Source organism: Rattus norvegicus, chromosome 15, assembly GCF_021556685.1.
Source record: "Rattus norvegicus strain SHRSP/BbbUtx chromosome 15, alternate assembly SHRSP_T2T, whole genome shotgun sequence".
Lineage (NCBI taxonomy): Eukaryota > Metazoa > Chordata > Mammalia > Rodentia > Muridae > Rattus > Rattus norvegicus.
In genome coordinates, this window is record NC_141548.1 from 49,397,843 (window position 1) to 49,423,476 (window position 25,634).

At 37.3% G+C, this 25,634-nt stretch overlaps 1 pseudogene; it reads right to left on the reverse strand.

Annotated features, from left to right (window-relative positions):
- Positions 1-4,935: 4,935 nt before the first annotated feature.
- LOC148001018 (uncharacterized) lies at positions 4,936-9,270 on the reverse strand (annotated as a pseudogene).
- Between the last annotated feature and the right edge of the window lie 16,364 nt (positions 9,271-25,634).

Consider the following 25,634-nt stretch of genomic DNA (forward strand, 5'->3'; position numbering starts at 1 on the left):
ACTGGGGAGAAGGGAGGAGAGGGCCTGCATGCCTGGCTCAGTGCAGCTGCCTGGAGGTTCCAGGCTTTGTCAAACAGGCACATCATTGCTTGCTTGCAACGTTGGCATGGTGAGGTTTCGGGTTGCACCACAGAGTACAGCTTCCTGGTAGGGCCACTCTGCAATTCTTTTTTTAAAAATGTTTTTATTAGGTCCATTGACAATAGGTGATAGAAATTCCAAAGAAGTATAAAATTTCATGAGTTCTATATGTTAATTTTTAATGAAAAATTGATAAGTGGGATATAGTTATCATTCTTTCACATAATAACTTCAAATTTAATTCTATTTTGACTTATGTTAACACTGTCAAATCCTCTTGCGTTTTTTGTTTATATCTAATTTATATTTTCACATTTTATATTTCACTTCATTTTGTTACATTTTGACTTGTCTCTTTATATGTGGGATTTATGTGATTGTGACTGTCTGAATTCTTATACCTGTCATGTGCTGTTTAATTAATTTACATTTATTTTAATATACAGGTTGCTGTTAATAAGAGGCATCTCATTTACACACACACACATATATATATACATATGCAATACTAAATAGTATTCACATAAGAAAATAATCTGTTTTATAAGAAATATTATCTACAATTTTTGAAGAGCCTTCAAATCCTTTATTTCATTTTTGTTCTTCAAAATTTTATTCTGATATCTGTCTTTTGAGGATATTATGATTCTGTACTGTCAAGTAATGATCTGCCAACCAGCCTTTCTTCTTTTGTCAACCTTTATAATATCGAGGTAAACACTTCACATTACATACTTATATCTTTAATTTTTCTTTCATAGAGAAAATGTTTGACTGTTTTTTCAACATTTTAGGAAAAGTGAAGATGAATATATTTTCATTTTTTATGGACCTTTGTAAAATTCAGGAGCCATAAATGTATTTTTCTCAAGATTTTGGATTCTATGTTGCTAGAAATCTGTGTAGAAAGATACAAGGATAATAGATACATGTACAAGAGTGAAACAGAGTCCCTATCTCTCACCCTGTACAAAAATCAAGTCATAATAGATCAAAAACCTTAATATAAACCAGGAATTCTGAAATTGCCAGTGGCAATCACTTCAGATATAGGCATAGCTGAGAATTTTGTGAGAAGGAACAAAAATTCACAGAATATAAAATAAAAAATGGACAAATGGTTCTTGTCTGTGTATTGGTTTGTATTTTATTTGAGTGAAAGTATACTGTGACCAAGGCAATTCTTGTATGGAGAGATTTATTTGGACTGGCTTAAAGTTTTAGTGGTTTAGTAGATTATGTTATGCTGAGAAGAATGGTGCCATGTAGGTACTAGAGAAACTTCTGAGAGTTCTACATCTTGATTCTCGGGCAGCAGAATAAAATTGTGTGCCACACTGACAATATAAGCCCATCTCCATAGTGCCACACTTCCTCCAACATGGCAATACCTACTTCAGTAGGACCACACCTCCTGACAATATCATTCATTAATGGACAAGCATTCAAACACCTGAGTCTATTGGGATACGCCTATTGAAATTAGTACAGCACTATTGAAATTAGTACAGCACAGTTTTCTACACACACACACACACACACACACACACACACACACACAGCTTTTATATTGAGATAAGTTTTAAATAGCTCAATGACTGGAACACTTCTTCACCTCCATGTTCATGTGAGTTGCCTGTTTTATAATTAGATTATTTTATAATTATGTTGGAAATATTATATTGAAATACAAGTCCTCTGTTGCAAAATAAACATTTTTGTAGTATAAACTTTACTATATAATTTGTTTTTAAGTGTTTGTTACAAAATTAACAAAATCATTCTTTGTGAATTTTATACATGTACATTATGATGAAATATAAACACACTCATCTGCCAAATTCCATTTAAACTTTCTTTGCTTGTTGGGTTGTATTTTCCTGTATTTCTTCAACTGATTCAGTCAGTTCCTCTTTAAATATCTGTATCATTATGAATTTTTTTCTTTTTCTTGTGCTTTGGTTTCATTAGGATACCTGGAACTTACTCTGTTGGGGTAGCAGAGCTCTGATGGTGCCAAATTGCCCTGGCTTTTGTTGACTATTTTATCCTTGAAAGTTGGTGTTGTATAGGTGTTTAGAGTAGGGTTAACCTTGATAGTTCTCATGTCACAAGGTATCCTTGGGTTCATTGTTTTTATATGTTTGCACTGGGTAATGGAACTATTAGGAGATGTGGCCTTATTTCAGTAGGTATTTTACTGTGAGACTTTCATCCTATCTGCTGAGAAGTGAGTATTCTGCTAACAGCTTTCAAATGAAGATAAATAACTCTCTATTCCTCCTGTACCCTGCCTCCCTGGATGTTGCTATGTTCCTACCTTAAGGATAATCGACTGAACCTCTGAACCTGTAAGCCAGCCCCAAATAAAGACACTTGGGTTCCAGATCAGCAGGTCTGAAAAAAGTAGGTGAAGTGGCAGGAGAGTGAAGGTTCAGACTATTCAAATAGTGGGATAACAGACTATTCAGGGCAGCTGTGGTTGTCCAAGAAACCCCAGCAAACATGAAAATGGAAGGAGCAATGGCATTTAACCTGTATGCTTCATGATCTTCACATTTTTTAAAAAGGTTCATGGAGAAGTGGGTTGACAATGACATACCACTGGGGACAGCAGGTTGCTCAGGCCCCTTAGGATTGCCCCAGAGATTTAAACAAGCAACAAAAAACTTGTCCTTAATAGGTAATTGAATCATGAAATGTTTGAATCAATAATCATTATGGACTTGGACATCCTAGTCAATAAAATAAAGAAAAGTCCCTTGTAAAAATGTTACAAGACAGTGTGATATTGTCATCATAATATGATATCCAAAAGGTAAAATTAAAAAACAAAACAAAACAATACGAAAACAAAAACAATAAAAAGCTAAGGGGTGACCATTCTGTTGTCATCTAAAACACTACTGTCAATAGTTAATTATGGAGGACATAGATATCAATACCTAAGAAAGTAAATATACCAACTACTATTTTATTTTAGTACAAAAGAGTCAATCTAAATAAGACAGAATCAAGTTGAACAGGAGTAAATTGCATAGATATCAATACAGGACACTGGAAGGATAGAATGGATGCTCACCCAGAGACCTTGAGCTTAGCTCTCACCATCCACTCCAAGCAGCTCCAATTGTCTGTAAGGTCAATTCAAGGGAATGTGATATTTTCTTCTAGACATATTCAGCCCCATTATGTATATGCAAATGTCTAAGCTCTACCACAAACATATACATATCATTAAAATTAAATAAAAAATATCAATATAAATACAATCAGAAAGCAATTATACTACAATTCAGGAGTTATTAAAGAAAAAATTTGTCAATGACAAAATTAATAAATTCTACATGAAGTGGAAAAATAAACGCAAAATTTTAACATAGATTCCAAAGTTGTTATTCCTTTGGCTGAAAGCTGTTTGGTCTGTAGCTGTAAAAGAGTAAATAAAGTGAGTATGAACGACTAATAGAATCACACAGTATACAGAGTACAATTTTATAGCTTAACCATGCTACGTACTCCTGCTCATTTGTTTATGTTTTGTTTCATTGATGGTTTAATTTTATACTTTTTTCCACAGCGCATTACTTGTGGAAAAAACTTTGTAATTGAACAAAAATTGCTTCTGAAATTACTCTGTAAAGTTAATCACTCTGAGGTTATTACTTGCACATGCAATATCCCATCAATTACCAAATGAAAGATATATTCAAATTGATTTACATTTCATTAAATTATCTTTTTCTTATTAATGACCAGTTGTTGATGATTTGAGCACAGCATAATTTGTTTGCCTAATTATTTTTAAAATTTTTTAAGATGTAGTTATTATGAATAATAGCTTTCCTGACATGACATTCTCATGATGTAACAGATAAAAAATGAGGTCAATATTTGGAAAAGTGATGATAAGGAAAATATTTATTCTAGTTAATTTCCTATTGAATGGCACACCTTGGAGGAGGAAGACTCAATTGAAGAAGTTCCATGATAATATTACCTGGTGGATTAGTGTCCCACGCGCGACCTCGCCAGCAAGAAAACACACGGGGACATAAGAATCCTTGCGGCACCCACAACTTTTATTAATATCTAATGAGAGCCCCGCGCGCCCGCATGGCACGGCTTATATACACCCTAGCGCGGCGCATCCAGACCTGATTGGTCGCTTACCCATGATCTCATTAGGCACGCCCCGGAGTGGGCAAAGACCTGGCACAAAGGCACTCTTGCACATGCGCACACAGTTAACTTCCTGAAAGGAAGTCGGCTGGCGTGGTGGAGGCCAGCGCCATCTTGTAATGGTGGAAGCTATCCTGGCCTTCCACGTGGGGCGCAGTGGAAGCCAGCGTCATCTTGTGGTGGCGAATGTTAAAGCGGCCCTCTACATCTACCCCTATTTATTTATATATTATAACAAATCATTTATTTTATAACAAATCATGATCACCCTATCACGTGCAATGAGGAAACCTCAGCGATGTGGAAGGGCTGATCGAAGGATAATTAAGTCTCTCTCATCCCAGTGGAATGGATCCACAGATCCATGGGGTGCAAGAGCAGAGAACTCAGATACCGACTAATTCCTAAGCATAGATAACCAAATTCCAGGGGAGGCCCCATGTACAATGGCCACAAGTGCTTGAGTGATAATGGCCTTGTCACATTTCTGTTGAGATCTGAGTTTGCAAACCAACCATAGCATGAACACTAATCCACAGCATAGGGCTGCACCAAACAGAGCCACTCCTGATAAGTAGTGGGCACCTCATCTGGTTCTCCTCAGCTGTTACCACCAAGGGCCGTAGTCAAGCCGCTCCTATAATAAAATTTAGAATTCCCAATTGTTAGCAACTACTCCAAAAAGTTCACCCACTGTGCTTGTCTAACAATAGATTGGGGGAGGATAACTCCAGACACTGCAGACACAATGTCTGCAGCAGTATAGGCTGCTACAATAGCAGCAAAAGTGTCAAGGTCTTTTCCAGGACAGTTCAGGATCTCTGGAACAACCAGCAGGCAATGGAACCATTTCTGAGATCTGTACAACCAGGGCAGAGTTCCCCAGTCCACAGCAGCTTTACGCAGGTGGCATTCCTGTGAAGCTACAGTCTGTAAAATGACCAGTTAAAGCAGCAAGAGTCACCAGGGAATGAGGGGGGCAGCAACGGCTGGAGTCCAGTCTTCTCCAGTAAGCAGCAGTGCACAGAGGGTCAGAGAGTGGGCCATAGTGGGACACACGCAGCGGTAACACTGACTGCAGCAACGCCAAAATCTCTATGATGACAAAAGGTGAGGGGAAATCTTCTATCTACCTCTCAGGGCAGAGGAATGACTCCAGGGACCCGAACCACAAGAGCTGAATCTTCATGTAACCAGGATCAGCAAGTCTCAGCAACCACTCAGGCAGCTGGCACACTCTTGTAGCATCCTGTAGAAAAAACACAAACATTCCCTCTTCCCTGTATAAAATATCTGGACAGGATCATGTCAATAAGTGGATCTCTCTATTTCACCTAGACAGAAGTATGCCTAGTTGTAGGGTGCCATAAATTTTGGCATCCAAATTTTAAAATTGAAATAAAAGGAGCATTATTTAGCATACAGGGATAACTCCCCCTATTTATTTACTAAGATATAGTGAGGATATTATTTATTAAGGTAAGTCCTCGAGGATTAAATTGAGGACACTGAGCACTTGTATTTATAAATTGACTTGTATACCAAATTATTGTCTCCAGCATTATTGTTTTGGATATATAAAGAATGAGATTTTTTGACTAATTGTTCCTATGTAAGGCCTACAATCTGTCTGGTATCATTGTCCTCCCTTATTAAGGAGCCCAGGCAATCCAGTTTGAGTTCTTAAATGGTCTATTAAGGAACAGTACTTAGTTCTCTTAACCACTAAGGCATTTCTCTAGCACCTCACAAACTTTATTTACCTAAACATAAGCATTAATTATAAATGTCAAATCCTGTAAATATTGTCCAATTTCAGTCTTACTAGAAATCCCTGAGCTGGCAGGGCAGGGCTGAGAATTTAAAGTAAGCAAATGGAGTCTTCTTTTTATTCATATCAACTCTATTACCATTTTCAAAGTTAGGTATGAGCCTAAGGTTTAAATTAGTTGTCTGAGCCAGAGCACTGAAAGGACAGTGAGTTGTCAGACAATCACACGGAAATCACTCATTGATTTTAAGTAGAAAACCTGTCTCTAATAAAGCATTAAGTAATTGAAATCAATTGTAAACCACAAGCCACACATTGGCTATCAGCATGTGAATTGAAAGTTTGATTTAAAAACAGTGGCTACACCACGGCAATTAATAATCTGTGTTGAAGCAACAGAAACTCAAGAGAATAAACAAGTGATCCAATCATATATGTAGCCTTTTCATTAGATGAACCACCTATAAATACAGTAAGCGCATTTTCTATGGGTTGCATGCACAAATATACAGGAAGGACAAAAGCATGTAAAAAGTAAAATTATCAATTTTGCCTGAAGAATTCGTATATGTAATAGGCCAAATATCAGTATTTGTAATAACCAATAAACTGTTGTTTGGAATAAGATATGTTTTACCAGGTTTCTTTTTAAAATATTTTCATGACTCTAGTCTACAATTCTGTATTAACACAGCTGAAGCTTTATCTCCAATGTGCATAACAAAGACCTAAGTCCTCTGGTAGGGTGAGGTACTTAGCCAATTAACATATCCTTAGAAGCTTAAAATTAGCTTCAAATATTCTTTTCTGAAGTAGTGCAACAGCTACTCCCCAAATATTAAAGCTCATTTTGAGAGCAAAGATTTGTAGTAAAAATTTCCATATACACTGAAAGATTTAAAGTTCTAACTTTTTACATTGAAGAAGCGACAAAATTACATAATATAAGGCTGTTAGCCATTCTTAATGATATCACTTTATGGGCTCTCCAAAACTATAAGCAAGCTCATGGAATGAAAACTCAAAATCAATCCTCTAAATCTATCTTGAAATGGCAGCTGGAGAAAACAGACTGGCTGTAATGTTCTCACAAGTTCTAAAACCTCATCAATCCTTCGTAAATCGTGTAACAATCTCCACCTGTTTGATTTTTTTCTTAATTAAAAATAAGTTTGAGTTAGTCATTGTAACACTGGCAATCCTTAATCACAATCTTTAAGTTCTCTTTATAACACCAGAGCACAACCACAAGGTCACCTGAGTTCTGAGTACATTACTAGGCAGCTGTCCTTGGGGCAGTGGAATTAGCATTAAAATACAGATAACTTCAGGGCAAACCACAACTTTGGAAAGCAAAACTTGACCTCTAACAAACTATTATAAAGTTTGACTGCCAATTCCTATATATGAACGCACGATGGCGTAGTCTCTAGTACCTCAACAAAGAGACATTGTCCTAAATTCTTTTAGAAGCCTGGTTTCTAGAATAAGAATTCCTTAAAAATATTATCTCAATTTAGATCTGTTTCCCTGGGTTGGCTCATGCCACATGTTGTCTAGAATGACTCTATTCAAATTACCAGCTTTATGTCAACTTTCTGTTACCAATATTATACCTTTTTAACCATATCCAATAACTAAAAAAGCCAACAATCTATGACCAAGGCAAGTAGAACATATTTACACATTTAAAACCAATGAGAAACAAAATGGAAGTGGCTACCCATATCTTTAATATTTAGACCAAAGACCATTTTTACCTTTTTTTAGCTATGATTTTAAGAGAAGCACCTTGTCACCTGTTGAGTCAAATAATAAGTCAGGGATTTCTCTAAGAGAAACAGCTCTCAGCTCTTGTACCAAAGAAGCTGAGAAGCTGCTGGCGCCTTTAAGATCAGCTTGTGCAGACACTTAGCCTCTGGGCAGCTTCTCCAGCTAACCTAGACTCCTGGCTGCAGGTGCAGGGCTCTAAAGGCCTGATTGAAACAGTTTTTTTTATTCATTTGTTCCTTTTTGAAACGAGTTAAAACCAAGTCAAGGTGTGAACGACCAGCAGATAAAGTTTTTACCATTTTTTCTTTTGAACATGAAACATAAAACATTTAAACAACGAGAAGCAAGAACCACAGACATAAACTGACAGACATGGGGACATCCTGGTGCACCAAGGACAGACAATAGACAAGGAGGGAAAAAACCAGATGGTGTTCACGGTGACTATCCACTCGAGTGGAGTTGATATGGACGATGGATTGTCTCAATTCCTGGACAAGTCCATCAACGTGTTGAAACCCAATTCCTGTAAGATACTGAGATATATTACAAGATATCTGAGCAGCACAACTGACATTCACAAATGGTATGGAAGTGAAACACAGTCCTGAGTATTTTTACTCACAACCCAATTACATTAACTCCATCAAGCTGTGCATGGGCATTGAGATGTCCTTTTGTTTGATTCTCCTGAATAAATTTTCAGGCGGTCTACCTCTATCAAGCCTAATCAGTATGACTCTGCAAAGCTTATAGAGCCTGATCACACCTTTAACCAGCACAAAGACAAAATTTTTCTCCCAAAATACTGTGTTCCTTTTATCTCCTTTTCTTTTCGTTTTTTCTTTAGAGACCTTTTCTCCCTCCGACATACTTTCTTGTTGCTCTGTAAGGACCCTCTGACCTGTCCTAACGGCTGTAACGGCTTCCCACACAAAGAAAAAAATAAACAAAATTACCAGCCTTGTCCACGAAGGATCCATAACTTTCGGTTTCTTCACAGTGACTCTCCACCTAGGCCCATATCTTTCTTCTTCATAGAGAGCTGCCTCATCTTCTAAATCCTCTTCCTCAGAGGAGCCAAACTCGTCTGTTTCTGAACTATCAAGCCCCAAGACCTCTAACTCCTTTACCACATAAAGGCTTTTTTTCAGGGGTTTTCTCCTCCTTTCCCTGTGTATTTAATTTTAATCTTAGCAGGGGGTCCCTTTTTTAGCAGGGGTCCCTCCCTCAGTAGCTGAGGTGGCCACTGTCCCCGGGGCGTCCTTTCCCCGTACTATCACTTCTGACAGTGGTAAGACCGCAGAGGGGTCTGGTGCTTGAGATCGATCAGTATCATTTTTTCGTTGCAACCTTTCACTACGCTCCGTTTCTGACATGCTTTCCTGAATTTCGCCCAGGGTCTCTTGGCCTGCCGCTATTATAGGACGAAAAATGTCTTTACCTAAACAATCCTTAACCATCTGCCAAATTCCTAACGTTCCCGGCCTCAGACTACCATGTAATAGAGGCCTCAACAGCACCCTCAGCAGAAGGAGAAAGATACCATAGGTCAAGACCAAACAATTCGGAAATTATCATGCCTCTCGGAGCTTACCTCAATTCCTGCCGCTTCTGGATTCTCTCCGAGGACGGAGGACTCCCTCTCGGTACCTGGCAATGGTGTGGCGTTTTTTATCCCGGGTTCTCGGCACCAAATGTCCTACGCGCGACCTCGCCAGCAAGAAAACACATGGGGACATAGGAATCCTTGTGACACTTACAACTTTTATTAAAATCTTAAGGGGAGCCCCGCGCGCCCGCATGGCACGGCTTATATACACCCTAGCGCGGTGCATCCACACCTGATTGGTCGCTTACCCATGATCTCATTAGGCACGCCCCGGAGTGGGCAAAGACCTGGCACGAAGGCACTCTTGCACATGCGCATACAGTTAACTTCCTGAAAGGAAGTCGGCTGGCGTGGCGGAGGCCAGCGCCATCTTGTAATGGTGGAAGCTATCCTGGCCTTCCACATGGGGCGCAGTGGAAGCCAGCGCCATCTTGTGGTGGCGAATGTTAAAGCGGCCCTCTACAGATTAGCAAGAATGTGGAGGCATTTTCTTAATTGATGATTGTTGCAGCAAGGTCAGGCCAAGTATTAGCAGTGAAATTCCTATGCAAATGGATGCTGTCTTAAAAAATGTATCATTGATAAGCCAGAGTGCAGTATTAAGTATGCAGCATTACATGTCTGCTTCAGTTTCTATACCAAGTTCCTGCTCCAAGCTTTTTCTTTGGCATTTTTTCTATGGTGGACTGTGATGCGCAAATATAAGCCAATATACCATTTCCTTTCCAAAATTATTTTCTGAAAGTGTTTATTATAAGTACAAACTAGGAGAGTCAGGGAATGTATATATTTATTTCATAAAGTTGAAGCCTAGGACAAAATTTCAAAACCGGTGAAGAGTTATATTAAAATAGATTTCACGGATGGTCAATGTTTATAGTGTGTTAACTTAGGTATGTTTTAATTGGTCTTAGTAGCACTTTGAATTTCACCATGACTTTCTTTGACCTGTCTCCTTGGTTCTAGGTGTCTGAAATTAGTCAATTTCTAGATAAATAAAGAAAAGGCAAACAACCAACCAAAAAACCCTCTGCCAATGTTCTCTTCAATCCACTGCTGTGGAATAAGGAAATGAAAGAAATAAAAACTGTATGTCTGAGGGAATTTTCATGGTGAGATGAGAAGAAACATCTTCATAAACTGTACAGGGGCTCTCTGAAAGACCAAAGCAATGATATCAGCAAAACATAACTTTGTGAAACAATGTTTTTATTGTGATTACTTATCAAATTATAAATGAATGATTTTTACAAAAGCAGAGAGGACTCAAAGGCAGCCACATGAAAGCTCGTGTTAGCATAGGTAAAAACAGAGAATCTACAGCTTTGTGTCTCTCTGCATAAATTGAAGGCAGTTGAAGAGATGTGATTACTGCTTATATAAATGAAGGAAGAGATGGGTCTTGGAACTCTGTTAAGTTTCATGGAATTGCATGAGACATGTGAGTGACTTATTTTCTGAATGTGAAGATCTACCCATTAAAATTTTCTGATCCTTAATAATTTATCACAAGGGTACAATGTTTCAAAATGAATTAAATTGCTATACAACTCAACATTCTGTTTAGTGTAATTTGTTTTTCTTCTGCTTTCCTTGTCTTGGCCTTGCATCAGGAATCTATGTAGTGCTAGAGACGTTGGCTGTGAGTGTTATTATCCATTTTGAGATTGGCCTGGGCAACTTTTGTCAGCTGATACCATCAGTGAACATGCCTCTCCTTTGTGAACAATTGTGTTTTGTATTTACTTTCTGCACCTGAATCTAGATATGAGCATAGGGAAAAAGTGGAACTGAGATTCCTTTATGGTGAGTGAATCCACTAGCACTTCTTCTTGAATCATGAAACCAATGACTGACAGACCTCATGTATGTTCAGTTGAGTGATGTCACTCAGCCTGATATCCTACTTGATGTCCTTCGTGTCTTGTGGGATGAGTTTTCAGTAAGATTTCTGTGTCTAGACCTTGTGATCTTAGCGGTTCCCACTCATACTTTTCATGGTCAACACCTTAACTTCTTTGCCTTATTTTATGTTTTATCAATATATTTATCAGTTTCTTTGCTGTTCCTCCCATGACTGTTTTATCATTTCTAAATCTATAGGTATTTCAAGTGAATATCCTTATCTATATCTTAAAATATCTATAAAACAGTAGAGAAGACATACATTATTTTCATTTTGGGTTTGGATTGACCACACAATCGTTTCTAAATTCATCAGTTAACTTGTGAATTTCATAATTTCATTTTTCTTAGTAGTGGAAAAATATTGCATTGGCCAAAAACCACATTATTAAATTATCCACTCACCAAATAATGAGTGATTAATCAGTTTTCAATTTCTGTCTACTGTGTATAAAGCATAAATGAGCATAGATGAGCAAGTACATCTATAGTAGATATCAAGGCCTTTGAGAATATATCCTAGCTGGTTCTTTTGGTAGAGCTATTTCTAGTTTTAGGAGAAATCTAAACACTACTTTCCAAATTAGCTATACCAGTTTACACTTCCATCACCAGTATATAAAATCTTATTCCCAAAGAATTCATTCAGAGAAGTTACAGGTTACAAAACTAAGAGAGAGGCACACATGCAACCTATATGATACTCTTTCCTCTCTCTCTCTCTCTCTCTCTCTCTCTCTCTCTCTCTCTCTCTCTCTCTCACACACACACACACACACACACACACACACACAAATAAAACACAACACACACATGCATACTTGCATCAGAGGTCTTACTGTATTAAGCATATTCAGAAAATCAGGAGAGCAATGGCAATGACAATATCATGAAAAAATCCTGGAAGATTTAACTAAGAAACTGATAGATTTATGTAATAAAAGACTCAATATATCATAGAAATTGACAGATACAAAACACAAGATGATTGCAAGGCCTTTCATGCCTATATTGATTTTCTGGAATAATATTGTGAAAATGGTCACCACATTAAATATAAGGTCAAATTTCAAAGCAAATTTCTATCAAAATTGTGTAATTATTTACAAAAATTGAAATAAACAGTAAATTTCTTATGTAAACATAAAAATTAAAACACAGGAAAGCCAAAATAGTCCTAAAAGTGTAAAAGAGTAGACATAATACAATCCCAGATTTCAAATTATACTACAGGGTGGTGCAAAAAAAAGAAGATTTTAAGGGGTTGGGGATTTAGGTCAGTGGTAGAGTGCTCGCCTAGCAAGCTCAAGGCCCTGTGTACGGTCCCCAGCTCTGAAAAAAATAAAAAGAAAAAAAAAGAAGACTTTAAATACTAATTGATTTTAAGGCCCACATATAAGTGCACAGTCTTGGAACTGTGTGAATTTTGACAACATGGTAGAAAATACAATCTGGAATTCACAGTATTTTTAACATATAGATCTAGTCAAATTAGACAGCAGTATGAACAAAAATCAAAAATATGTACACATATATCAACCTGAACAAAACTCACTTCCAAATGATCAAGGGTCTTAGCATATGGCAATGAATCTAAGTGAGGATAAAAAGAGAATGTCTTTGAACATATGCATCTAAGGAAGCATTGCCTGAACAGCAACTCGGCCGTGTAAGCATGGGGAATAACAGCTGATGAATGATATCATTTTAAACTAAAATGCTTATATGCGGCACTGGACATTATTCAAATGAATGAACAGGCAACCTACAGAAGGAGGAAACATAGATTCTAGTTGTATCACTGAAAGAGGGTCCGTATCTAAAATATATAAAGAACTTACAAAGCTAAATATCACGGAAACAAACAAACAAACAAAAATAGATGAAGCATGGGGCAAGCAGAAATTAAATGAATAGCTCTAAATAAGAAACAATGGGAAGAAATATGATATTTTCATCATCTTTAGCTAGCATGTGATGCAAATTGAAATAACATGTGATTTTATCTAATTACAGTGAAAAAGGTAAGCCAAAGAATAAATGAATAAAAAACATAAGGCAAACCAAATGACAAGATAGGCGGGCACAATAGTGGAGATATTTAGGTTCTTTCTTACATTTTTTTGTTTCTGTTTTTTTTTTCTTTAAACATTCTTTACCAGTTCTGACATGCCTCCCTAAGAGGCAGTGTGACACAATTCCTGCCCCTTCAGCATCTCTAGGTCATAGATCTCCATGATCCCCATGTAAGCTCATGACTACTGTTGGCCTGAAACTAATCTACTATCTCTTATATTTAATTTTCAGTCTTTCTTTCTGGGGAATATATATCCTTCAATACCGAGACCTACTCCATAATAAATGAAACAGATACACCTTCAGGAATAAAGAATGGAGGTGGTCATGAGGATATGGAGAAAGAAGATCGGACCATCTGATTAGCCTCTAGGACTAGGGGAAACGATCTAGACTATAGAAGCACAAAGGCAATAAAAACCTATATGGTTATTTTTAGGAGTATTACATAGCCAGACTTTTCATTGATTTTGAAATTATGGTGTGATCCATGTATCCTCTAGTCCAATGACTGCTCTATTAATTAGCAAGGGTAAACTTGGGGAAACCAAAGATAATTAAAGTGGTCTCATGAAAAGATACAGAGAGGAATAGAAGAAATCTATAAAAATAAGCAAATGATAGATGATTTATCTTATAAGAAAAAGGCTTGTATATGATCTTGATTCAAACAGTATTAGAAGGAGTGTATTCTGAGCTGTGGAATTGGTAAGATAGCAAACAAAGATTGGAGAATTGAAACATGATATATAAGTATATAAAAGTACTGCATTATCCTAGCTACTTGAAGGATTGGACATAATATTGCATTGAGAAACATTAGAGAAAGCTAGCTCCCTTACTTGCATAATTTTTATAAGGAATGTTTTCACCTAATCCAACATCTCTTTTTTTTTTTAAATGAAAATCATTGCTAAAGACTGCTGTCTGCTGTACAGGAAACGACAAGGGCTATCTATGCTTAGCTACCCTTGAAGAACAAGCTCTGTAAACATATTAGAAAAAGTGTTTTGGCTTTGTGTTTAGTTTTTGTTTTAAAGAAAGTGGAATTAATGATCCAGGACTCATAAAATTTATATAAATTCAAGAATTTCCAAAAATATTATTAAATAATACTTGACAATATAATTTTAATAAGTAAGAGATAATGTTCATGCTCTCTACTTGACAAAAGCAAAGAATGGGAATGGAGCATGATAAAAGAATGAAAAGGGAGTAGGAAGGAAGGGGAAGAAGGAAGAATGATAACAAGCTGCTGGCAAAGAGAGAGCATGTGAACTGACAGCTTACACCTACTGCTGACTTTGAATCATTATTAAGTTAGTGCTGCTCCCATTCCCCACTTTTTCAGTACCCTCTTCATGCTAAGGATGGACCTAAGAGTCTTAAGCCCACAGTATAACTTGGTTTGGTCATCCTTTGAACCTGCCCTAAGTCAGACCATTCCTGTTGATGGATGATGATATGATCTTTCAAAGCTTTCTTGTTACATATATTGGTTAAGATGATTATATTTTATATTCCTACATCTTTTAGTATAAGTCAAAATTAATAAATTGTAAATCAAATGAGATAGAATACAAGTGGCAAATCCACTGCCAGTGAACAGGCAAGAGTGAGAGAAATCCCATACTGCTCAGTGAAGGTCAAAGTCAAATATCTCCAGTAAAAACATGTGAATTTTAAATTTGTAACATTGTCTCAATGGTGTAGAACATAGACGTGTATACTTTTAAATCCAGGACTATAAAGACAGAGGTGCATGGACCTCTATGAATTCAAGTTCAGCCTGGCTTGTGGTACATCCAGATGTCATTTTTATTTATTACATATAAGTATACTGTAGCTGTCTTCTGACACCCAGAAGAGGACATCAAATCTCATTACAGATGGTTGTGAGTAACCATGTGGTTGCTGAGATTTGAACTCACGACCTCTGGAAGAGCAGTCAGCAGACTCTTAACCCCTGAGTCATTTCAACAGCTCTCCAATAGACATTTTTAATTAAACCATACCTTGATTTCTGCTATGTTCATTAAAAATAAACAATATAATTTGTTCTTTTGGCAGTAGCTAGCTTTTCATTTTATTAATGATAAGCTCAGTTTATTATCATTAATATTTCAAATATGATAATCAACAAAAACATACAACAAATCACTGTACACTAGAGGATTAATCTATAAATCTGTGTACAGAAAGTATAACTGACTATAGAAATAGAGCTACAAAGACGCTAGTCAAAAGTAATATTCTAAGTGTTGGCAGGATGGCTTATAGGGTAAAGGCCCTTTGTATCAAGCTTACCAGCCGGTGTTTAATCCCCAGAACAAATGAAAGAAGAGAACTGATTCAAACTAATCATGCTCTAATCACAATAGACATACTTTGACACATAAGGTTAACCCCACACATAACCCAAAAAATGTACAGATAAATACAATATAATAAAAATGAAGATTTATTATTATAAGATAATAGTCTTTTTTAAGAAAGTAAATTCTATCTTGAATTTGTTGAAAGGATAAGAAAAAATTCCTATTATAAATGTAAACATGGGGATTTACACCACATGTCTATTGTAGAACATGGGACATGCTTCCGAAAAATCATGAGTAATGTGTCAGGCCAACATATATTATTGGAGTTAGTATTGCAAACGAAGGGTTAAATGCCAGATTCTGGAGAGCGACTGAGAAGTGACAATTAGGCAGAAAACACAGTTATTCTGAGTTCATAGAAAAAGAAGAAAAAAATTTGAGAAAAAGAATATGTTTAAAGGGGAAATACACACAAATCCCGCAGGGAAGAGATCTGACCACCCAGGAATGCAGACATCCTGAAACTGCAAGAAAGACTGCAACCTCTGCACACCTCTGTCCACATCCATGGTGCAAGGGGAAACTACACAGAGCTTCTAGACACAGGGATACAGGAAGAGACATCCAGTGGTACCCACAGTTCTGGTCTGTGCCCAGGACTGAACTGAACTGGTCAAAGAGCTCCCTGCTCCCAAATCCAATGGGGGAGAGAGCTACAACCTCAGAAGTCAGATGAGACTACCCTCTGCCCTCAGTCCAGACCCAAGAGAGAATAGCATACTGACAACTGTGCCTGATGGGAGCAAGGACCTAGAAGCAATCAGGGGCAGGACGCTTTAATTCCTGCCCACGCCCAGACTGGAAGACAGTCTCCAGGAGTGCTGACACATCTCAAATCAGAGCACCTGTTCTCAGGAAAGACTGAAAAAAAATAGTAAAACAGTTCTTTAGGAGTGCTGACAGAGAGGCCTACAGCAGGGTCAAGTCACTCTCAGAAACAGCAAGGCAAGAAAATATCGGAGACAACCCAATGGCTAGAGACAAGCACAGGAAACTAAGCAACAGAAACCAATCTACTTGGCATCATTAGAGCCCAGTTCTCCCACCAAAGAAAATACCAGATATCCAAGCATACCAGAAAAGCAAGATTTAGATTTAAAAATCACATTTTTTGATAATGATGGAAGACTTTAAGAAAGACATAAAGAACTCCCTTAAAGGAATTCAGGAAAACACAAGTAAAGAAGTAGAAGCCTTTAGAGAGGAAACACAAAAATCGCTGAGAGAATTACAGGAAAACACAGCCAAACAGGTAATGGAATTGTAAGTGGAATAGAAACAATAAAGGAAGGAAGCACAAAGGGAGTCAACCCTGGAGATAAAGAACCTAAGGAAGAGACAAGGACCCATAGATACAAGCATCACTAACAGAATATAAGAGATAGAAGAGAGAATCTCTTTTTTGTAAAATGCAAAAAGATCCTAGCCAAAAACATCCAGGAAATCCAGGACACAATGAGAAGATCAAACCTAAGGATAATAGATATAGAAGAAAGTGAAGACTCCCAACGTAAAGGACCAGTAAATATATTCAACAAAATTATAGAAGAAACCATCCCTAACCTAAAGAAAGAGGTGCCCATAAACATACAAGAAGCCTACAGAACTACAAATGGATTGGACAAGAAGAGAAATTCCTCCCATCACATAATAGTTAAAACACCAAATGCACAAAACAAAGAATATTAAAAGCAGTAAGGGAAAATGGTCAAGTGACCTATAAGATCTATAAGAATTACACCAGAGTTCTCACTAGAGTCTATGAAAGCCAGAAGATCCTGGACAGATATCATACAGACCTAAAAGAACACAAGTGCCATGCCAAGTCAATATATCCAGCAAAACTCTCAAGAAAAATAGATATATATGTATACAGCCACCAAAACTAGATAATATTGATGTAGCTAAAAAATACAGCGGAAAGGGACTGATGTGGATCTCTCCTGAGAGACACAACCAGAGCATGTACAATACAGAAGTCAAAGCTAGCAGTAAACCACTGAACTGAGAACAGGGCCCCCTTAGTGGGATTAGAGAAAGGATTGAAGGACATGAGGAAGCTTGCAACCCCTAAAAAGAATAATGACAACCAACCAGAGTTTCCAGGGACTAAACCACTACTGAAAAATATAAATGGATTGTCCCAGGGCTCCAAATCCATATGTAGCAGAGAATAGCCTTCTTATGGCACTAGTGGAAGATGAAGCCTTTGGTCCTGCCAAAGTTGGACCCCAGTGCAGGGAAATATGGGCGGCTGAAAGAGGGATGTATAGGGGGAATACCCGTATGGAGGTGAGGGAACAGAGGGAATGGGGGCTTATGGACAGGAAACCATGAAGGGGAATAACATTTGAATTGTAAGTAAAGAAATATATCGAATAAAAATTAAAAAGAATTAATTGCAGTCCTTCTGAGCAACACATAACTATGGGGCAAATCATGACATTGACTAATCCTCTGAAGACCTGACAGTTGAAAGACCTCCCCAGAGATATGCTACACACAGGACGAAGGACCATCCACAGCCTGAACGCCTCCGGGAAATCCTCTGCATCCACGGAAACAGTTTTGCTGCTTGTCTGCCCCTCTGAAGGTCCCACAGTCTGAAGGCCTCCCAGAAGGTCTGCCAGGGTCACAGCCATCCAAGGAGACTTGCAGCAACCCATGGAAACAGGAGACATGATCGGACAACAACACCAAAACCAGAGATACCCAGATAGCAAGAGCCATGCACAAGATCATAAGCAGCAGGATCCAATATACTTTGGCGTCATCGAAACCCAGTTCTCCCATCCCAGCAAGCCTCGGATATATGGACAGACATGAAAATTAGGGTACTGACCTAAAATCCTATCACATGAAGAGAATGGAGTCCTTTAGGAGGATAAAAACAACTCACTGGAAGAAATTTTGAAAAACCCAGATAAATAGGCAGAAGCTCTTAAAGAGCAAACAAATAAATCTCTTAATGAAACACAGGAAAACATAATCAAGCAGTTGAAGGAATTGAAGAAAGCGGTACAAACTTAAAAATGGAAGTAGAAACAATAAGGATGCACAAATGAAAGCAACCCTGGAAATTGAACACCTAGGAACAAAGTCCAGAACTATAGATTCAAGCATCAACAACAGAATACAGGAAATAGAAGAGATAGTCTGATAAGATACCTTAAAAAATATAAAACAAAAAACTTCTAACCCAAAGGAAATCTAGGACACAATGAAAAGGCCAAATCTAAGAAGATAGGAAGACAAGAAAGTGAAGATTCCCAGGTCAAAGGACCCAAAAATGTCTTCAACAAAATCATAGAAGAAAACTTCCCCAGCCTAAAAAGAGATGGCCATAAATATACAAAATGCCTATAGAATACCAAATAGATTAGATCATAAAAGAAAATCTAACCATAACATAATAATCAAAAAACTAATGCAGTGAGCAAAGAAAGAATATTAGAAGTAGTAAGAGGGAAAACCCAAGGGATATGTAAAGATAGACCTTTAGAATTTTACCAGATTTCTCAACAGAGACCATAAAGGCAGAAAAGCCTGGACACAGGTCATGCAAACAATAAGACTACATAAATAAGAGACCAGGCTACTATACACAACAAAACTCTTAATCAACATACATGGAGAACCCGAGATATTCCAGAACAAATCAAAATTTAAACAATATCTATCTACCAATCCAGGCCTACAGAGGATTCTAAAAGGAAAACTCCAGAGTCAGAATGGTGACTACTCCAGGAAATCAAGATATTAACTATCTCACAATAAAATCAAAAGGAGAGACTCACATAGTAGAGAACATTGGCTAAGACAGCCAAACTTCAAAAACTATTTGGCAGTAGGGGTGGGAGTGAAGGGTGGAGGTGTAGGTGGTGTGTGAATCTGAACCCTCAGAAGTGCAGATAGTCCTGAGAACTCACAGGAGACAATTACTTTCTGCCACATTCCTGAACCATGAGGAAACAATCTGCAACCATCTGTGCCCTCTGGGCACTGGGATCTAGGTGCAATTAGGAGCAGAACCTTTAGGGTTTCTGCCAGCACCAAGAACTGAAAGCCAGTAGCAAGGAGCACCTACACACCTTAGAGCAGAGGTAAGACCAACTCTTCTTCACCAAACAACCCGTCCGCAGGCTTCAGGATACACAAACAAAAGAGCAGGTCTCTGTTCCCAGATTTGCCTGAAAGAAAACAGGTCTACAGGCATATTGACACAGGCATACAAGGAAGACAAGCCACTGTCAGAATCAGCAAGACAAGCTAACACCAGAGACAACCTGATGGCAAGATGCAAGTGCAGGAACCCACCAAAAATGGACGACTGTTCCTCTTTTTTCATACCCTCCCCAGCATCTATTGCCACCTGAGTTTTTTATTTCAGACATTCTAACTTGTGTGAGGTAGAATCTCAGGACTGTTTTGATTTGCATTTCTCTGTTGCCTAAGGATGCTGCACCTTTACTTAGGTGCTTATCAGCCATTCAATATTCCTCATCTGAGAATTCTTTGTTTAGCTCCTTACCACATTTTTACTAGGGTTATTTGATTTTCTGGAGTCTAACTTCTTGATCTCCTTGTATATTTTGGATATTATTCCTCTATTAGGTATAGGATTAATAAAAATCTTTGCCAATCTGTTAGTTGCTGTTTTGTCCTAAAGTCGGTGTCTTTTGCCTTGCAGAAGCTTTGCAATTTTATGAAGTCCATTTGTCAATTCTGATCGTAGTGCATAAGCTATTGTTCTGTTAAGGAAACTTTCCCCAGTGTACATGTGCATGAGGTTCTTCTCTGATTTTTCTTCTATTAGTTGGAGTTTATCTGGTTTTATGTGGAGTTCCTTGATCCACTTGAACTTCAGCTTTCTACAGAGATATAGGAATGGATCAACTTGTTTTCATCTACAAGTTGACCATGGTTGAACCAGGACCATATGTTGAAAATGCTTCCATTTTCCACTGGATGATTTTAGCTCCTTTGTCAAAGATCAAGTGACAATAGGTGTGTGGGTACCAGCCTGTTTCCTCTTCGGTCAGGAAATTGGGCAAGAATTGTCTACGGTGTTTTCTCAGGACTGTCTGCACTTCTGAGGGTCCAGCTCCCCCCCCCCACTTCCACCTACACCCTGGTAGATTCTCTTGATCTACCTGCATGTCTCTGTACCAATACCATACCTTTTTTTTTAACACTATTGCTCTGTAACACAGCTTGCGGTCAGGGATGATGTTTCCACCAGCAGTTCTTTTATAGTTAAAGATAGTTATCACAATCCTTTTTTTTTAATTATTCCAAATGAATTTGCAAATTGCTCTATCTAACTTTATGAAGAATTGGACATAGTACTACCTAGCAACCAGTTATAACACTCCTGGGCATGTCGTCTAGACCTGCTCCAACATATAACAAGGACACATGCTTTACTGTGTTCATAGCAGCCCTATTTATAATAGCCAGAAATTGGAAGTAACCCAAATGTCCCTCAAAAGAGGAATGGTTACAGAAAATATGTTAAATTTATACAATGGAGTACTATTCAGCTATTAAAAACAGTGACTTTATGGAATTGATAGAAAAATGGATAGAATTAGAAAACATTCGCCTGGAGAGGTAACCCAATCACACCCAAAAAGGACATTTTATGCTCTCACCAATAAGTGGATATTATCCAAATAGCTCAGATTATCCAAGATACAATCCACAGACCACATGATGCTCAAAAATGACAAAAAAAAAGTGCAGATGCTTCAGTCCTTAGAAGGGTGAACAAAAATATTCATGGGAGGAAATACAGAGACAATGTTTGGAGCAAAGACTGAAGCAAACGTTATCCAGCGATTCATTCACTTATGGATCCATCCCATATACATACCGCCACCAAACCCAGACAATAATGCTCATGCCAAGAAGCACATGCTGACAGGTGCTTTATACTGCTCTATCCTGAAAGCTCTGCCAGAGCATGACAAATACAGAGGTGGATGCTCAAAGCCAACCATTGAACTGAGAATGGAATCCACACTGGAGGAGTTAGACAATGGTTTGGAGGAGGTGAAGGCTTTTGCCAACCCATAAGAACAATAATATCAACAATTCAGAACTCCAAGGGAATAAATCAACATTCAAAGTGTACACATGGCGAGACTCATGTCTCCAGTTGCATATGTAGCAGGAGATGGCCTTTTTGGGCCCTAATGGGAAGAGAAGCCCTTGGTTCTGCCAAGTCTCAATGCTTTAGTGTAGAGGAATGTCAGGGTAGGGATGCAGGAAGGGGTAGTTAGATGGGTGGGGGAACACCCTCATAGAATACGGTGGAAGAAGGATGGGATAGGAAGGTTATGGATGGGAAACCTGGAAAGGGGATAACATTTGAAAGTAAATTTAAAGAAATTCTCATAAAAAGGAAAAGTCCTTCTTAAAAAAACAAATTTATATCATTTTCTTAATTTTCCTTCTATCAGATTTAGAATATTTTGCCTTATACTTTAACTCTTGGTGTGCTCTAAATTGAATTTTGTTCACAATCAGAGGTAAAGAGTGAGTCTCATCCTTCTACATGTAATTACCTAATTTTACCAGAACAATATCTTTAGGATTCTGTATTTTTTTTTCACTGTGTATTCTTGGTAACATTGTAAACTTCAGGCTATAGATGAGTGGACTTATGTCTGTCCTGACAATTTTATGCTATTGAATAATGTATATATTTATATTAGATTAGTATGATATCTTAATTATTACAGATCTGTATTATCATGTAATAACTGGGAGGCGTTACCTCCAGGAATGATTCTACCTTTCAGTATTCTTTTGATGTGACATTTATCCATGTTATTACAAATTGAATTTAGTTCTATTTATAGTTTCTGTGAAAAAGTGAATTGGTATTTTATGAAAATTATTGATTATATGATGTTTTTATAAAATAATTATTTTCACAATATTAAACAAATACCTGAGCATGAGAAATCTTACAATTATCTGGCATCTCTTCAAATGTCCTACTTTTAAAAATAATTTTCTAACTTCTTCCAACTTTTTTTTCCATTTTTTCTTTATTATTGATATGGGGCTTCATTATGTATCAGTCATGGCCATTTTTCGGTGAAAGCCTCATTCTCTGGACTAAGCTGGCCTTGAGCTCGGTGAGGTACCCCTATTTCTGTCTCCCAAGTGTTGAGAATAAAGATGTGCACCACCACTACTGGGTAGATTTTTTACTTTTTAATTTAATTTTATATCAAATATGTTTTGCCTGGTTTTCTGAATGTGTTAATTTCCATTTCTTTTTTGATATGTTTGTCTTTTATATAAAGGAAATGGACTTACTTTAGGAAGTTCTGATTTTGTTTATTTTTTGTTATGATTTGTTTTCCTGTTTTTAAAATATACTTTCTTTTATGTGTAGTAGAATCCTGATCTTCTTCAAATAATCATAAGTAGCTTCTTCCTTTCCCTTTTATATTGTCTTTTATCCCTCAAATATCCTATTGTTCCGATCAAGATTTCATGCATTACATCTCAAATTTCCCATGATGTTTACAATACTTGTTGTATTTTATCAAAGCATATTTCTATATTCAAGAATCATTTTCCCAATGTGATTTTATTTATGTGGTATATTACCTGTTTTACACATTTTAAAAGATTTCTAAAACACATAATTTTTTAAATTTTTTATTGGATATTTTTATTTATGTTTCAAATGTTATTCCCTTTCCCGGTTTCCTTCCATAAGGCCCCTATCTCACATCACTCCCCTTATTCTATGAGGGCTTTCCCCCTCCCCAATCAGGCCCCTTTCCATCCCCCCTGATATTTCCCTATACTGCTGGTCCAGCTTTGGCAGGAGCAAGTGCATTTCCTTTCAATAGTGGCCAAAAAGTCCATCTTCTGCTACATATGCATCTATCCATGTATAGCCTTTGGGTTGTGGTTTCATCCCTGGGGGGGGGTCTGGTTGGTGGTATTGTTGTTCTTACAAAGTTGCAAGCCCCTTCAGCTCCATCAATCCTTTTTCTAATTCCTCCAGTGTTTACCCCGTTTTCACTTCAATGGTTTGCTGCTACCATTCACCTCTGTATCAGTCAGGGTCTGGCTGCATCTCTCAGGAGACAAATGTATCAGGGTCCTGTCATTATGCTCTTCATGGGTTCATTAATATTTTCTAGTATTGGTGGGTGTGGGTATATGTATATATATATATATATATATATATATATATATTCTAGTATTGGTGGGTGTGGGTATATGTGTATGTGTATATATATATATATATATATATATATATATATATATATATATATATCCTCTATACCCTTATACATGCTCTATATATGCTCTATACCCATGTGGGGCAGGCACATAATAGCCATTCCTTCAGTCTCTGCTCAAAACTTTGTCTACAAATACCCATCTGTGAGTATTTTTTGTTCCCCATTTTAAGGACTGAAGCATCTGCAAGTTAGTCATCCTTCTTCTTGAGCTTCATGTGGTGTGTGAATTACGTCTTGCATAATACAAGTTTTTGAGCTAATATCCAGTTATCAATCAGTGTATATTATTTGTGTTTTTCTGTGATTGGGTTAGCTCACACGGGATGATATTTTTTAATTCCATCCATTGACCTGTTAATTTCATAAAGTCATTGTTTTTGATAGCTTAGTCGTATTTCATTATGTAGATGTACCACATTTTCTATAACAATTATTCTGTTGAAGGGCATCTGGGTACTTTCCAGCTACTGGCTGTTATAAATAAGGTTGCTATGAACCTAATGGAGCATGTCTGTATTGTATGTTGGAGCATCTTTGGATATATGACCAAGAGACATTGTGATCAGGTATGGGAATGTCCAATTTTCTGCGGAACTTCCAGACTGATTTGTACAGTGATTTTACCATTCTGCAATCCCACCAACAATGGAGGAGGGTTCCTCTTTCTCGATCCTTGCCAGCATCTGATGTCAAATGAGTTTTTGATCTTAACCATTCTGACTGGTGTGAGGTGGAATCTCAGGGTTGTTTTGATTGGTTTTTCCCTGACAACTAAGTCTATTGAGCATTTCTTTAGGTATTTATCAGCCATTCGATATTCATCAGGTGAGATTTCTTTGTTTAACTCTGTACCCAATTTATAACAGGGTACAGTCTCTACAGTCTAACTTCTAGAGTTATATATTTCTAGAGTTTTTACATTTTGGATATTAATTCTCTATCAGATGTAGGATTCGTAAAGATCTTCTCCAAATAAGTTGGTTGTCGTTTTGTTGTAATGACAGTGTCCTATAACTTACAGAGGACTTGCAGTTTTATGAGGTCCCAATTGTTGCTTCTTGATCTTAGACCATAAATCATTGGTGTTTTGTTTAGGAAATTTTCCCCAGTGCTCATGTGTCCAAAGCTCTTACCCACTTTTTCTTCTATTAGTTTGAATGTATGTGGTCTGATGTGTAGGTCATTGATCCACTTGGACTTAAGTTTTGTACAGGGTGAAAAGAATGGATCTATTTGCATTTCCTCGGTATGATGACTTCCAGCTGAAACAGTGCCCTTTGATAAAACTGCTGTCTTTTTTCTATTGGATGGTTTTAGCACCTTTGCACCTTTGTCAAAGATCAAGTGACCATAGGTGTGTGGGTTCATTTCTAAGTCTTCAATCCTATTGCCCTGAGCTGCCTGCCTGTCTCTTTACCAATACTATACAATTTTATCACTATTATTCTTTAATACAGTTTGAGGGTAGTACTGGTGATTCCCCATGAATACTTTTATTTTTGAGGATAGTTTTCACTCTCCTGAGTTTTTTGTTATTCCAAATGAATGTGAAATTGCTCTAACTCTGGGAAGAA